At 40.7% G+C, this 15,000-nt stretch overlaps 1 protein-coding gene across 2 annotated transcripts in view; it reads right to left on the bottom strand.

Moving 5' to 3' along the window:
• Positions 1–15,000, bottom strand: part of IQGAP1 (IQ motif containing GTPase activating protein 1) — a 76,929-nt gene that overhangs the window by 58,955 nt on the left and 2,974 nt on the right. The window lies entirely within an intron of this gene.

The following is a 15,000-nucleotide window of genomic DNA, read 5'->3' as shown; positions in this document are numbered from 1 at the left end:
TAGGTTCTTAAGAGTCCAATACTGAGTGCAACAAACACCTGTGTGTCAATATAAACAGTATAAACAGCCCTCTGCTATGAAAACAAAGAGGCAAGAGATCACACTGGAGTCCTTCAACCTGCTGAAGATAAAGCATTCACGGTGTCCAAGACTATGAAGTTTTTATAAATCCTGAATACATATAGATCAAGAAAGAGTGATTAACAGTATTTCATGCTAAAAAACACAGCTCAGAGAAAAAAAGATTCTAAGTGGTGAGAGCCTTACGACTCATCCCACTGTTGAAGTGACATCCTGTTGACCTCAGAGAGAGGCTCCTACTTCCAGCACTCAGTCAGCTAAGGGACTGCCAACATATTCCCTAAAGAAATAACAATCTTGATTTTAAGTAGAAGCAAGTTGCTAGGAAGGGAATGGAACGGTGATACACAAACGTCAAGATCATTTCGCCTAATGCTGCATGTCAGGCTGGGATTCTACATGAGCTCTTGTGAGAGCAGGCCTTCAAGTGATGGTTAAATGAGCTAATCCCAGAACATCAAGGCTGAGATCACTGGGGATATTGTTATCTCACAGGGAACTAACACAGTTCTTTATACACAATCATCCACAGAAAGACTGGGAAGTCATCCCTCAAACTGTTACAGTATACCATGTCTTAAAATAAACCCCTGTAATTCCAAGCTTTACACTGGACCTACAGCACTGCATTCTCCCACTTCATTTAATCAGAATAAGAAATCTTTTTGCTTACTGCTCTTGAAGGAAGAGGTTCCTGCAAGAGTTAATTGCTTACATCTCCAAACTAGCTACCAAAGATTACCAATGTTTAACTTCATCCAAACAGTGCAGCTACCACCATGTAACAAATAGGCTTCACTGTTGGCTCCCTGCTCTTCTCTTGCACTGAAATACAGCAGACAGGCAGCCAAAACTAGCAAGGCAGTCAGATGGCATACCCAAGCAATCACTACGACTCAACATTTTCCTGCCCATGGAGGTTTCGTTTCGGGGTTTTTTTTGTTGTTTGTTTGGTTTTGGGTTGGGTTTCTGGTTTGGGGGTTTTTTTTGTTTTGTTTTGTTGGGGTTTTTTTTTTTTGGAGGGGGGGCAGGGGGAGGAATATCTCCTTAGGATTTCCGCTCCCCCTGCTCCCCAGTCACATCACATTCCCAAATGCACAACGAAAGTTACAAAATAGAGGTGAAAGCATATCAACCAAATGCCAGAAAGGGATGGGGACAAATACCTTTAGAAAATTCAAGCCTCCCAAATTGCTGTAGGATCATCTGCATTTCCCCTAGGCAACCACTCTACTTACTTCTGTTCTCTTTGTATTTTTTGATAGCATCTGCCTGCACTTCATGACTATCCAGTCTAGCAATCTGGTGAGCACAGTTACTGACAATGCCTTCCAGCTACCTCAACCATATTTAATTCAGGAAGCTATCACCAAGGAAGGCACAGATGACAACAGAAGCCCCTATGCCTGTTCATGGTGTCAGACCAAAAGTTCCTGCCACACATAGCCCAATACCCTGCCTCTGATAAAGGCCAGTAAGAGAGATGCAAATAAACATAGTCTTTTATTAAACTAGGTAATTGACTGCTCAATTAAATATGCTGTATCTATTCATACTTACTTAAACTACTGTACATAACATGTTTAATTGATGAAACTTTTTTTTTTACAAATTTATGAATGTCACATTTGCAAGTTTATCTAAAGTGCAAAAATGTATTTGGGAATCACAGAACTATTAAAATGCATTAAAATGGTCTTTGGATTTGCTTTCACTAGTTGTACCTCACACACAGAAAGTATATACGACTTAAATACATTTTGCTTTAATACTCAGGCGAAAGTGGTATTAACTGTAATTAACAAAGATTGGTTTTAGTCACCCTAAATCAGACTTTTAACTGTATTCATGTAACCAGAGATGTCAGTAGATATCTAGCAAAACCTTCAGATGTATTTATGTACACCAATTTCTACCTCCTCCAGTAATCAATGAAGATCAGCTGCTAACCTGCAAGAACAGTTCTTAAATAACATTAGACCTTTTTGTATCTTTGAAGCTGTTGCTCTATGTCAGCTTTATTTAACTGAAAAATCCTCATTCTTCTCCTGGACTTAACTAAAATAAGCCTTCTTGTGTTTTTTCCCCCCCTCCACTCTCTACCACTTGCATGACTCTGAACAAAGTATTCCAAACCAAGATTGTATTCCATTTACTGCAATAAATTACAAAACAGAGGGTAATTTTAAAAAGGTAGTTTACAAAACACTTTTAAAAGAACATACTCATTTCTTTCTTTTAACCATTAGCCACATAGTCTTAGACCTCACTCAGAAACTGACAGCCAGCACACAGGATGCAAAACTTGAAGTTGCAACTTCACTTGAAGTACACTGCAGTAATTCAGAAGAGGAACAGCTGAGTTCCTGCATTGCTCCAGACACAGACAACACACAACAAATGGAATCCAACTCTGCTTCTCCATTTTGCCTTTAGCACTCTATACCAAGGCAAGATAACCCCCATGTATCCAAGCAGCAACGCAGCATAAGCACACCACATACCAAGGATACATGCAAACTATTTATTTAGCTTCGAGAGAGATTCTCTTAATCAGTACAGGTGGGCCTAGCACAAGCCTAAATCTCCCCTCCAGCCAGGAAAAACCTAAGTATCCTCACGTGACATGCTTATGTCTACACAGGTGTATTGTGTTTGCATGGTAAGGGTTTTGGGTTTGGGTTTTTTTGGGGGGGGGTGGGTGGGTGTGGTACATCTACAGGCGTGGCTTCTGTGAGAAGACGCCAGAAGCTTCCCCTGTGTTCAGACAGAGCCAATGCCAGCTGGCTCCAAGATGGACCTGTCGCTGGCCAAGGCCGAGCCCATCAGCAATGGTGGTAGCACCTCTGGGATAACAGATTTAAGAAGAGGAAAAAACTGCTGTGCAACAGCAGCTGGGGGAGAGGAGTCAGAATATGTGAGAGAAATAACTGCAGTCACCAAGGTCAGTGAAGAAGGAGGGGCAGGAGGTGCTCCAGGCGCCGGAGCAGAGATTCCCCTGCAGCCCGTGGGGAAGACCTTGGTGAGGCAGGCTGTCCCCCTGCAGCCCATGGAGGTCCACGGTGGAGCAGATATCCACCTGCAGCCCGGGGAGGACCCCACACCGGAGCAGGTGGATGTGCCCGAGGAAGCTGTGACCCTGTGGAGAGCCCAGGCTGGAGCAGGCTCCTGGCAGGATCTGCAGCCCCATGGAAAGAAGCCCACAGTGGAGCAGATTTTCTGGCAGGACCTGTGGCTCCACTGGGGACCCACACTGGAGCAGTCTGTTCCTGAACAACTGCAGCCCGTGGAAAGAACCCATGCTGGAGCAGTTCATGAAGAACTGCAGTCTGTGGGAAGGACCCACGTTGGAGAAGTTCGTGTCTTCTGTGGGAGGGAGTCCACACTAGAGCAGGGGAAGACCATGAGGAGGAAGGAGCAGCAGAGACAACACATAATGAAATGACCACAACGCCCATTCCCTGTCCCCCTGCACTGCTCAGGGGTAGGAGATAGAGAAGTTGGGAGTGAAGTTGAGCCCAGGGAAGAAGGGAAGCATGAGAAGAATGTGATTTAAGATTTGTTCTTATTTCTCATTATCCCACTCTGATGTGATTGGAAATAAATTAAATTAATTTTCCGAAGTCTGGTTTGCCCATGACAGTAACTGCTGACTGATCTCTCCCTGTCCTCATCTCGACCCACAAGACTTTCATCTTATTGTCTCTCCCCCTGTCCAGTTGAGGGGGAGAGAGAGAGTGGCTTGGTGGGTACCTGGCAGCCAGCCAAGGTCAACCCACCACAACAGGAAAAGAATCCTCTCTGAAACCCCTCCCATCCACTAGACGTATAACATGGTCCTCCACAGCAGCCAGACAAGAAATTATTATGTACTGTGGTACACACAAACCCCAATTATGCAGAAGCCATTCATTGTGCTTCAGCATGTTATTTTCCAAGCTGTCCCTTGCCCCAGACAGCCTATAACATGCCGTAAAATGTGCAACACAGCAAAAAACAAAGGTGAGCACTGGACAAAGAAAGCATACTCCAAAAAGTAAAAACCAAACCAAACCCCACCCCTCAAAAAAAACCCACCAAAAACCTATCTTGACACTCTCAAATCCAGTGCAGGATGGTAGACACTGCTGCAGAAGGCATTAAATAGAATAAAAGGCAGAAGCTTTACACCAGCTGGGGGTAAAAGAAATCATCTTCAGGAGGGACCTTATTCGAGGAAGATATGGAACAGGAATTGATCAAAGCTACTCTCCTTGGCCAAGTGAAAGTAATGATCAGCAAGTGAAAAAATTATTACTTATGACAAAGCTAAATAACATGCATTTAAACAAAAACAAGCTTGAATTTGATGTACTGGAAAAAGGAGACTAGAGAAGGGAAACCAAAGAGAGACAGCCACATGACCAGAGTAATAAACTAGCACGAAGCAAGAACAAGTGTAACTGTCTAGGCACAGATGATAAATTTAAAACTGCATGGAGAAAAAAGTCACAATATCAGGGCACACCTACAAAAGATAAATCTCTTTCTCTGACTGCAGCAACAGACTCCAGCTGCTTCCCTTGCATTTTGGGGGCCCATATGTCTCAGCAAGCAGATTCAGCCCAGTCACCTGACCAAGAGTGTCCTCACCCTCCATCCCAAGGAAATGAACAGATTATTTTTGCCAGGTCAGCAAAGTGGCTATTAAAGAATATTTAATCACTCTTAACAGTACCAATATAAATAGAGTATTTACAAGAGCAGGAGTCTCAACTAGACAATGATAAACAACAGCTAGAAGCTGAAGCAGGAAAAACACACATGAATTTTAATCCATTGGAATGATCCACCTAGATATTGGCTGACCTCTCATTACGTGGAGCCTCCAAAAATCAACATTGGATACCTTCATGGTCTAACTCAATCAAATGTCAACTGCTGCAAAAGTCACAGCATACATTGCTGATGTACAGGCTTTTTTAATACTTTAAAGGAGAGCCTGGGGAAAGACTGAACAAGTTTCTCTCTTCTCCTTTCAGTAGTTTGGAGAGCAAAAGGTAAAACAACAGTTTTGTCCACAAGAAAATAAATGGAAAATTTGCACCTACTCTACCAAAGCCAAAATGAAAAACTGCAGCAGCAAAGACTCAAAAATGTTCATATGCTTCAGTTTTTGGCAGCTAGTTAGCTAGTTTCACAATTCCTGGATATCTACATTTGGAAAAACAAGGACCTGTAACATAATGTACCTGTCCCTGTGTTGAAAAGGACTTTTATTTTAGCGGAGAGCAGTTTGTTTCAAAAGATTTCTGACATGCAGTAAATTATATCATCTTCCTCAAGCAACAGAGGTTGCAATAACATCTTATTCATGCGGCTGCTGTAACAGGAAAATTTGGCAAGAATCTGGTAGATGATAGAAAAACTGCAAGGAGAAGAGGGCAGAACCCTCTCTCAAACCAAGTTTCAGTGATCACAGTATAACTGCCAATCAGAAGCTGGAAACAAGCCAGTGAACACTGCTAACCAGCCATTCAATTCATACTACAAAAATGACAAATTACATCACGCAAAGACTTTCAGAATACCAAGCATTCCACTCAGAACAACAAAACCTCAAGAAAGAAAAACTGTCTCCCTTTCCCTAACTCCCCACCAGGTTTGCTCACCCTCAGGGTCCATATTTCCATAACATATCATTGGCTTTCCCCTATCTCGTCTAATATCCTGCACTGACACACAGAATTTCAAACATTACCATCTTTTGCCCGACAACTCATCCTACAGAAACAAGGTTCACAAAAGTGGACTGAGCACATTTCAGACAGCAGGTGTCCAAGCTAAAGGAAGGCACCAACAATAGTTATTTAGAATTCCACTCTTCAAAGAACATATTCAAATCTACGGTGGGGGAGGGGGAAGGCAAGTTGGCTTCTGCAGTGGTGTAACAGTGGACATCAAGAGATACGGTGTTCAAGATCAGCCCCTTAGTCTTCCAAAGCAGGTAGATCTGAAATTACACCTGTAAACAGACAGGGCTTTGCTGAAATCATTATGACATACTAAGTCAGGTAACTGTACAACTTAAAATTACACCAGTAATTACCGCAAAACAATCAGAAGTGTAATTTGAAATATTCTATTGAGCAAGATATGCTTCCTAAAGCACATTTTGACTGTCCATTAGTTTAGAATTCTCTTCTCTAGTTCTCTATCAAAAAAAGCATTCTTAATTTCAATTTCAACTCAAATAGTTTTGAGAAATCTAACAAGCTGAAATAGAAATTTAAATCTTTGTCACGTGTCCCAGAAAAGAAAAAAAGCTCTTGCATTCAACTTAGGTCTAAAGCCAGCATCTATTGAACCTGTAAGGTGGCAGATGAGTAGGAAATGCAGTTACACCCTTGTACCAACGATGTAGCAAAATAACCTTATAGAAGAGGGAAGCTGATTGTATTTGACATAAAAACTCAAAACAAAACAGGTTTTATTCAATCTCAGACTCACAAGCACCAGAAAGCATTTGGTGCCCAAGAAGCCTGTCCAGCAATCAGGCAACCAGGAGAAGGATCTTCAAGCTGTCCACCCAGCAGTGGGCCATTACACCTGGCCCAACAACAAGCATTAGAAGGTCCAGGACCTGTTGCCCTGACATGGAGGGCGAGGGATGCCAGTTGTCAAGTTCTCCTCCCATCTCCTGGGCTCTTCCTCAGTTGGCAACCACATGCAGATTTTACAGGTTACAGATAGGCCTTTTCATACCCTTTTGTAGCTGACAGTGATGACTATGTCTGTCCTGTGCCACCTCCATAACTCATCAGGATTTGTTCACTGTGCTCTGCCTCCAAAGGGTATCTCATGAAACTGAACGCAAACATGCTGGGGTCTTGATGACTAGCTGCTAATCCGGGCATTTTTAAACACAGGTCATTCCAACAGCCCTTCCCCAGTTGCACGTGGTGCCTCCACATCTAGATGCTTCCATTCACATCCATTCAGCCCTTCTATTGCAATTCCCTACAGGTGTGTGAAGGAAAACAGGCACAGCCACAGCACCATCACAGCAGAGGAAAAAGTGGCCAAAGTGAAAGGGCAGCACTTCCCATCCCGGCCCCCCTCAACAGTGTTTGCATAAGCCATCTGAAAGAATGTACGAAACTATGGCTTAAAGGCTTTTGCACTGCTCAGTATTGCCAACACCACAGGTATGGCATTTTTTGGACAAATCATACCATTCATTTTATTGAAAGCAGAGGGATTTCATACTCCAGTAAATCATTGCCTCTACATACAAATCTCAAAACATTTTTAGTTCAGTTACAATTGCAGACTTGGCACACATTCTCTCAGAGGATCAGAAGAGAAAACTTGTAGACAGCCTCAGCTCTTCATCCAATTCACCTGAGCAAGGGCATTAGACATCCATGCAAAAATTCCAAACAAAAACTTCTCTCTAAAATAACTCATTCTACCAACTCTGAATAAATCAAGGAATCACCCGAGAAGATGAAAGAAGATCTTTCAGAGAGGTAACAACAACAAAGTAAAATAAATTTATCACATCAGGAGTGTTCTGTTCTAGAGAAGTAGGTGGAAATTTAAATGCATTTCAGTACTCTTTGTGCAGGAAAAGACATGGCCTCTCAAATGAAGAGCTGGGAAAACAAGTGCTGCCCACAGCTAAAAGGTCCCAGAACATTCTCATTATCCACAGAAACATTTTCAGTTCAAAGATGCCAAAAAGCAAAGGATTAACAAGTAACATAGGCCAGATTTTCTCAATGATTGATGTACCCTCGCTGGCAACATGCAGCTGAACCAAAGACCACATTAATATTCTGGCACTGAAATCCTTTCCCCTGCCCCTGCCTCTGCCTCCCCCTCCCCATAAAAGTAAAGATGAGGTTCCTCTTTGTTCCATTGCAAACACTGCCAACAACTGGTAAAAATTACCTTAGCTGCTCTTGCTGATGGGGATCCTATCGCATTTGCCATGTTTGCCAAAAAGATTAGTCCTGAAGAGCTTTCAGATGAGTACCAAGCACATAGGCATGAGGAACTTATCACATATGCAAAAATCTTTTTCAAGGCACATTGAACCACTCTGTTGCCAAAGCTAATTGCCTTGATCACTTACCATTAGAAACTAAAGTTTCTTCACTAAAGTTATCGTACCTTAAGACTAAGTTGTTTTCTTGCAAATAACTGTTATAAGAAGCACTCCACAGTACTTAATAGTCAAGAACTATTACGTGACAACTACTCACTTTGGTTATTTTGGGCCGGTATCTTCTTGCATTACGTAAATATTCCTGCAGAAACCGCCTTCCAAACAGCAAAACCCTGGTCTCTGAATTGAATTCTGTGCAAACAGCTGTTTCTCTCCTCGTGGCCTGCCTTTCATTACTATTTCCAGTGAGTCATAAAAAAAGTATTCAGAGTGAGGCAAAGACAGTGGTACTTCACCACTGTCCTCCCCCCACCTCCCTCCACCCAATTCTGAGAAAAATATAGTTCTGAATGTGCATTCCAAGACACATCCAGTCCAGACAGCCACTCCCTGCCAGCTGCATGAGGTCATCAACAAAACAGTACAGGAACTGTACAGAAATATCTCCTCAAGTCCAAACAGGAGCTGACAAGAAGCCCCAGATGAAGTGGTGAGAGCTAAACAGCAGCTACTTCAACTTACAACTATTTATAATAAAATATTATCTATGAACATTCATGGATTACAATCTAACATGGGACTTGCATCGTATCTGACGGAAGCAGCAAACAAAAAACACCCCACAAAACCACACACACACAAAAAAAACCAACCACCAACCCAAAAAACAGTACCTGACCCAATTTACAAGTGGGAATAAAATGGAAATAGAAGGAAATAAAGAAAAAAGTCTTGATTAGCCTGGAATATAAAGAGGATCTCTGTTTATGCCACATAAGAGTAAGTTCTGCTACATCAGTTAGTGACCTTCTGACCCACTCGCCTGATCTACAGGGCTCACTTTTGGTGGGAGTTACACAAGTCATTTTCAGCCAAATGCCAGTTCCTGTAATTTTGTGACTTGGATTATACATTAATATAGTGGAACTCCTCACATACAAATATATCTACAAGTACATCAATTTATGAACAAGCTTATTTCTCGCTTGACACTGCAACTGTAAAAATCCAATCATACTTCAGTATTACAAATAGGTAAAAATAAAGAAAAAAGGCCTCATTCTAAAGTTATAAAACAAAAATTACTGGAGATGTTTTCTAAACATAACTAATTCTATCTTTAGGTCTTTTTCAGCATGCAATACTGACCAGGCGTTATTAAAGAGAGGACCATTATGATCTCATGGATTAAATACAGACGCAGGCTGACCTGCATAAGGCAAAATAGCTTTCACATATCATAACTACAGAATACGTTTCATATCTAGTCTGTGAAGTTTAAGAACCCCTGCATTATCTTCTCTTTTTCTGTTATTTGCAAAGTTGCAATAATTTCCTATGCTTCTGAGGTAATTAATTAATTAATTGCTCATAAATCACTGAAGGACAGTAAACTGTACCTGGGCTGCATACACTCTGGACATTAGAATATGAATGCAAATAGAAACATCTTTAAATGCTAAAAGAAATCTTATCCCACAAAGTCGGGTTTGCCTAAATCTAGGGAAAAAGCCGGAGGAGGGGAGGTAGGGAGAAAGGATTAGCTCAGAGACAAACCCAGAAAAATCCTCACCTTTCTTTTTATTTGAGGGACTGCAGGGATACTATTCTTGCTGTCTTGAGGTTTACAATAAAACAAAGCAAAAAAAAAAAAAAAAAAAATTGAAATTCTTCCAACTGCAGCTCTGGTTCACACGACCAGGGCTGTGGCACTCTAGGTTGTACTCCACACACTGCTATTACAACTTCATCCTCAGAATCCTCCAAGAGGTAGTGCGCCAACTCTATATCTTCAAAACCCACGGGAAACTTGCCTGTATCCAATTTGCAGATTAATTTAAGGAGGATTTAAACAAGATTCACTGCACACGACTTGCTTATCTGAGGTACACTGAGAACTGTATAAAAATAAGTGAGAAAGCCTAATCCTGCTTTTCTCAAACTACTTTATTGGTACCTAGCTCTCTATTGCAGCTCTGTTCTTACCAGAGGCTCATAAGACACATTTTAGCTGAACTACCACAATTTTTCCATGTTCAGGTTAATAAGAGAATGGAACCAATGCAATTTATCACCTTTCTGAAAAATCTCTGATTTGCAATGAAGAAGCCTCTTGAGACTAATTCTGTGTAAAACAGCAACTATCACATTTTCTTCACAAGCAGTTTTAAGCTGTAGTGCACCCTTTTAAATATTTTATCTTCAAACAAGAGCTCCTTCCACAACGGGTATCTATACCTTTACAGACACTGATGAACCAGCTTTACAAAGTTACTCACAGAATAAGCTTTACAGAGCTTCCCATCTAGCACTAACTCTAGAGATGTTCAATCTGTCCAGAAAGTGGTGTCCTCTATAATTCTTCCTCATCATCCTTCTGGGCAGCCTACACCTCTGAAGAGAAAGAAACCTGTTTAAGCAGATCTTGGATGGCTATGCCAAATTCCAAGAGACAATGATATCCATCCAAACACCTTCAAACTAAAAGTGGGAAACCCAAAAAGATGAAGACCTGATTTTTTCTTTAAACATCAGATTTCTTCTGGGAAACTAAATTTAACTGGGTCACCTGGCAAACAATTTAGGTTTACTTTTTGCTTAGACACAGACAAGTCATCCCAGTAAAAAAAAAAAAAAACAAAACAAAACACTGCTCCCCACTTTAAAGAGAGAGAGAGTATGCATGAGGGAGAGGGGAAAGTGATTCTTACAGAAAAGCAATCAGTCGGAAAGACCCTTCAGACTTTACCACACAGGCACAAAATATTTATTTCTCTCAATGGTGTCATCACTTTACACTAAGCCCTCTTCTAATCTGTCAGAAAGAAGGGGATTACCACAAGATCACAGATAGTACAGTTCAATCCTGAACATGTTAAATCAGCAATAAAGAGCAAGCAGCGTCTTTTTCTTGATCAACAGGGAACATCTACAAGAAACTCCAAAAAGGAGAAGAAAAAAAAAAAAAACAAACCACATGGTCAGATTCCATCCTGATGCATACAAGAAGAAACACACTGCTCAGGTACAATGGAAATTATACAGTTATTGGAAGCCACATAATCTGGGCACTAAAATGCTTACACCATGCTAGGACATAATCCAGAATGAAAACATTTCCTACTATCCCAGGGGAAAAGCAGGGTACCATCACCCAACAAGCCAGATAAGGAAACAAGAGAGCCAACAACATTCTAGTTTCCAACTTGGAGAACCTAAAACATTCCACAGTGAAAGACAAAGCTTGAAAAAGCCTTTGCCAAATTGTTAAATGCTAATTTCATCATGAAAATGCCACAATACTCCAACAAGTAACTCACATAGGAAATAAGGCTATCTCACAACACAGATGAGGAAGATTATAGTGCACCAGCCTGACTTCTAGACAAGGACCACAAAAAGAAGTTCTCTTGGGTTGCTTCTATTCCAGAGAAGTATACCCTTACCCTTACCCTTCTGTGAGCACAAGCTGCCATGTCACAACAGAACACAGTACTTCTTACAGTTTTATCTACGCTGCCACAGCTTTTCTGTATAGATTACTGTGATTTGGAGACAGAAAAAAGAAAAACCAAAACAAAACCAGAAAAACAACCACCAACCAAACACAAAACACCAAACTTGAAGTATTAAACAACACTTATTCATAAAGCCATTTTATTCAAGAAAGAGGTATCTGGTCCAAGCATAGTAGAGGAATACCTATATTCACAATCTTCATTTTAGCTCCAATTTTCATTTCAATGTTTTTCACGCTTGAGCAATTTAGTTGCACACTCTGCCTCCCTTTCTCCAACTAGCAAGAATAATGCCTGTTTCACAAGACTGTTGCACATTAGCAGCTCAAGTCAAAAACTGCTAAATAGAGCAACAGTGACAGCTCAAGAAAAAACAAACCACGCTAGAATACCATTAAATAAGTACAAGTTATTGATATTCCTCTGAAAATGCCTCCGATGTATGCTCTTTAGCAGACAGGTACTCCAAACAACTTCATGAAATACTCAAAGCTACTGCATATGTGCTGTTACATCAGACAGCACAGAAATTCAGACTTTTCTGGATTTTTCATTTCGGTATGAAATTAGGTGCTAGCCAATTTTCATCTTACCTTCTTCTTTTAACATTTACAGGGGGCAGGGGGGAAATCACTTCTGCTTCTAGATTCCGTATTTGTTGCTTGGTTAAAGGGATAGCAAGCCTCTGACAATGCTGATGCAATGCAAATCAACATGATATTATTCACATCATTTTAGGTGCCCTTATGTTATAGAAAAACTGAATATAAACTACAGTGTCTGAATGTGACATTATAATGTAATATAATAATACGATTACGGGAGGGAGGAGGGTGGCCACTAAGAATCGTTCTTCAGCTGCCTCCCACCCTGCCCCAGCTTCCATCAACTTTACAACGTTCACCTTTTCAGCTTCTGAGAGTGTGACACAAGGCGTACCAGATACCTTCCTCTGCTATTAGGTCCTCCTCTTTTCCTTAGAGATGTAACTTCCAATCTGAAAATCTCTAACTACGAAGAAAGATTATAAACCCTCCTATCCATACCCACAGCTCTGAGGCACTGTAATCAAACAGCACAAGCAAAATGCTACAGTATCTAATTCACTTGTTACCTCTCAGTTATACTACTGGCAAAGAAGTCAAATACAGAAAATCTCAGACCAATGACATTAATTGCAAATATAATGATCTCTTACAGTTCTGGTTTAGTTGTTTTTGTTAAATAAACTCCTTTCAAACAACACAGCCAAGAGCCCTCTTTTAGGCTGTACTAGTAGTAACAAAAAAAATTCAAAGGACAATTCACAAAAAGACTGCTCAGTGAGGAAACAAAATTCTTGGGAGTAGACCATGAACTCAAGCCTTTCTGCTCTCACTTGTGTATCTTAATTATTAAACTAAGGAGCCTGCTCCCCTCCTTCTGGTCATTTAATGTTTAACTGTTATGCAAAGTGGTACGGCTACAGCTATAGGAGTCAGGAATTCCCACTCACATATGCATCAACAGCCTATAGGCCAGTAAGCAAACATGGGTTGAGGGTTGGAAAATGGGTATCTGAAGCTCTCCAAGCAGACTTTCCACTTAACAAGCAAGTGCTCTGACTGCCAAGGTCAGGAGGAAGGCTGCAACACCACTACTTGCATTTTGAGCGACACAGCTGTTGCTTCATTCCTCACAAAACACACTGGCAACCATGAGGCACTATTGGAAACATCTGAAGGCTCAATCCAAGACAAAACAGTGAAAACATCTTGTTTCTGACATGGTGCGGCAAAATCAAACGCCCAGCTGCTCAGCCTCATAAATACCAAGGCAATACTCTGAAGCAGAGATAAAGATAGCCAAGAAACTTTAGAGTCAAAGATGATTTATCTAAAGAGTAAGTCCCCATGATTAAGCAAGAGCTTAATGAAAACATTAAAGCTGTTGCTGTGTTAAGTATTTTTGCCTGAATTTTTCTGCAAATCTGGACATGGAATTGAACAGAGAACAAGCACCTCAGAAAGCATTTACTCTAAGGCCAACAACAGAAAGAGTCCACAAGTGATGGATGTGGGGCTCCTTCAAGCATGGACAGTGACTACAGCACAACTCATCTCTCCCTGTCACCCAGCATTTGCTCCTAAAGATTTTGGATTCAAAGGGAAGGAGTTATTTTGACTTATTGTCAGATCTTTCCCACTACTTCAAACCTCATCCAAATCTGTATGGACAGAAAATTATTATCTGCTAGGAACTAAGCAGCCTCTGTGAATCTATAGTAGTGACAATTGTTATGAAGCACCTAAAAGACTACAGCATAAACTGAGTGCTCCCTGCCCCTTCAAAAATATACTATACATTCTTGGTAAGGCAGCATAAACTATTAAAATCCTGGAATGAAGTCCTTCTTTATACTCTGCCAGGAGTGAACTTGTACAAGCTCAGCATTTCCTCCCCAATAAAATTACTACAGGGGAACATGTCTGTCCTGCTGAGGAAGACTTACACAGATTTATCCAAAATTCATCACCTAGCCAGTGGAAGAGAAAGTTTTCTGGCTCTTCATCTATATCATCTTTTGAAGGACAAAGGCAGACTGAAGTATTCAGTGAGCCATGACAAAACATGCTGTTGACTATTTAGAACATGTTTTTATGCACACTCCATACTTTTCTATGGCTCCAGAAGTTATTTTCTGTGGCATACACATTGGCTAGTTTGCCTAGATCTTTGTGGGAACAAGGAAAGTCTAAGCTCGCAGTCCGTTTCCTGACTAATTGCAAAATGCTCACAATCCATTTCCTGACTAATTACAAAATGCAAACTGAAACACTAGCCTTACTTTCAAAAGTGTTGGGGGCAGAGGGAGTAACCAATACAAACATTACCTCACCTCTTTTTCTTTAATCTTGTTCTTGAAAATCTGTCTTTGGTCTCAATCTCAGCTTCAAAAAACATTTTAAATTTCAAGTAAAAAAAATCAATTTATACAAAGGCCCAATTTATGAAAAGACCCAACTGTCATGAAGGGAAGCAGTAGACAAACCGGTCTGTCTCATTCTATTCTCCATGTACAGCATATAAGATAAGATTGAATGTTTGCAAAAAGATTTGAAAAAATACCAACAGTAAGACTTCATGCATTCATTTTCAAAATTGGTTCTTTTTACTTTAATAGCAGATACATAGCATCTACTGATCATACTTTCATTAATTGTCTGAATGAAGAAAGACAGCATGCTTACATGCTTATTAAACATGGAG

The sequence above is a fragment of the Aquila chrysaetos genome, chromosome 5 (genome assembly GCF_900496995.4).
Source record: "Aquila chrysaetos chrysaetos chromosome 5, bAquChr1.4, whole genome shotgun sequence".
In the NCBI taxonomy this organism is placed as follows: domain Eukaryota; kingdom Metazoa; phylum Chordata; class Aves; order Accipitriformes; family Accipitridae; genus Aquila; species Aquila chrysaetos.
This window is presented reverse-complemented; position numbering and strand designations above follow the sequence as displayed.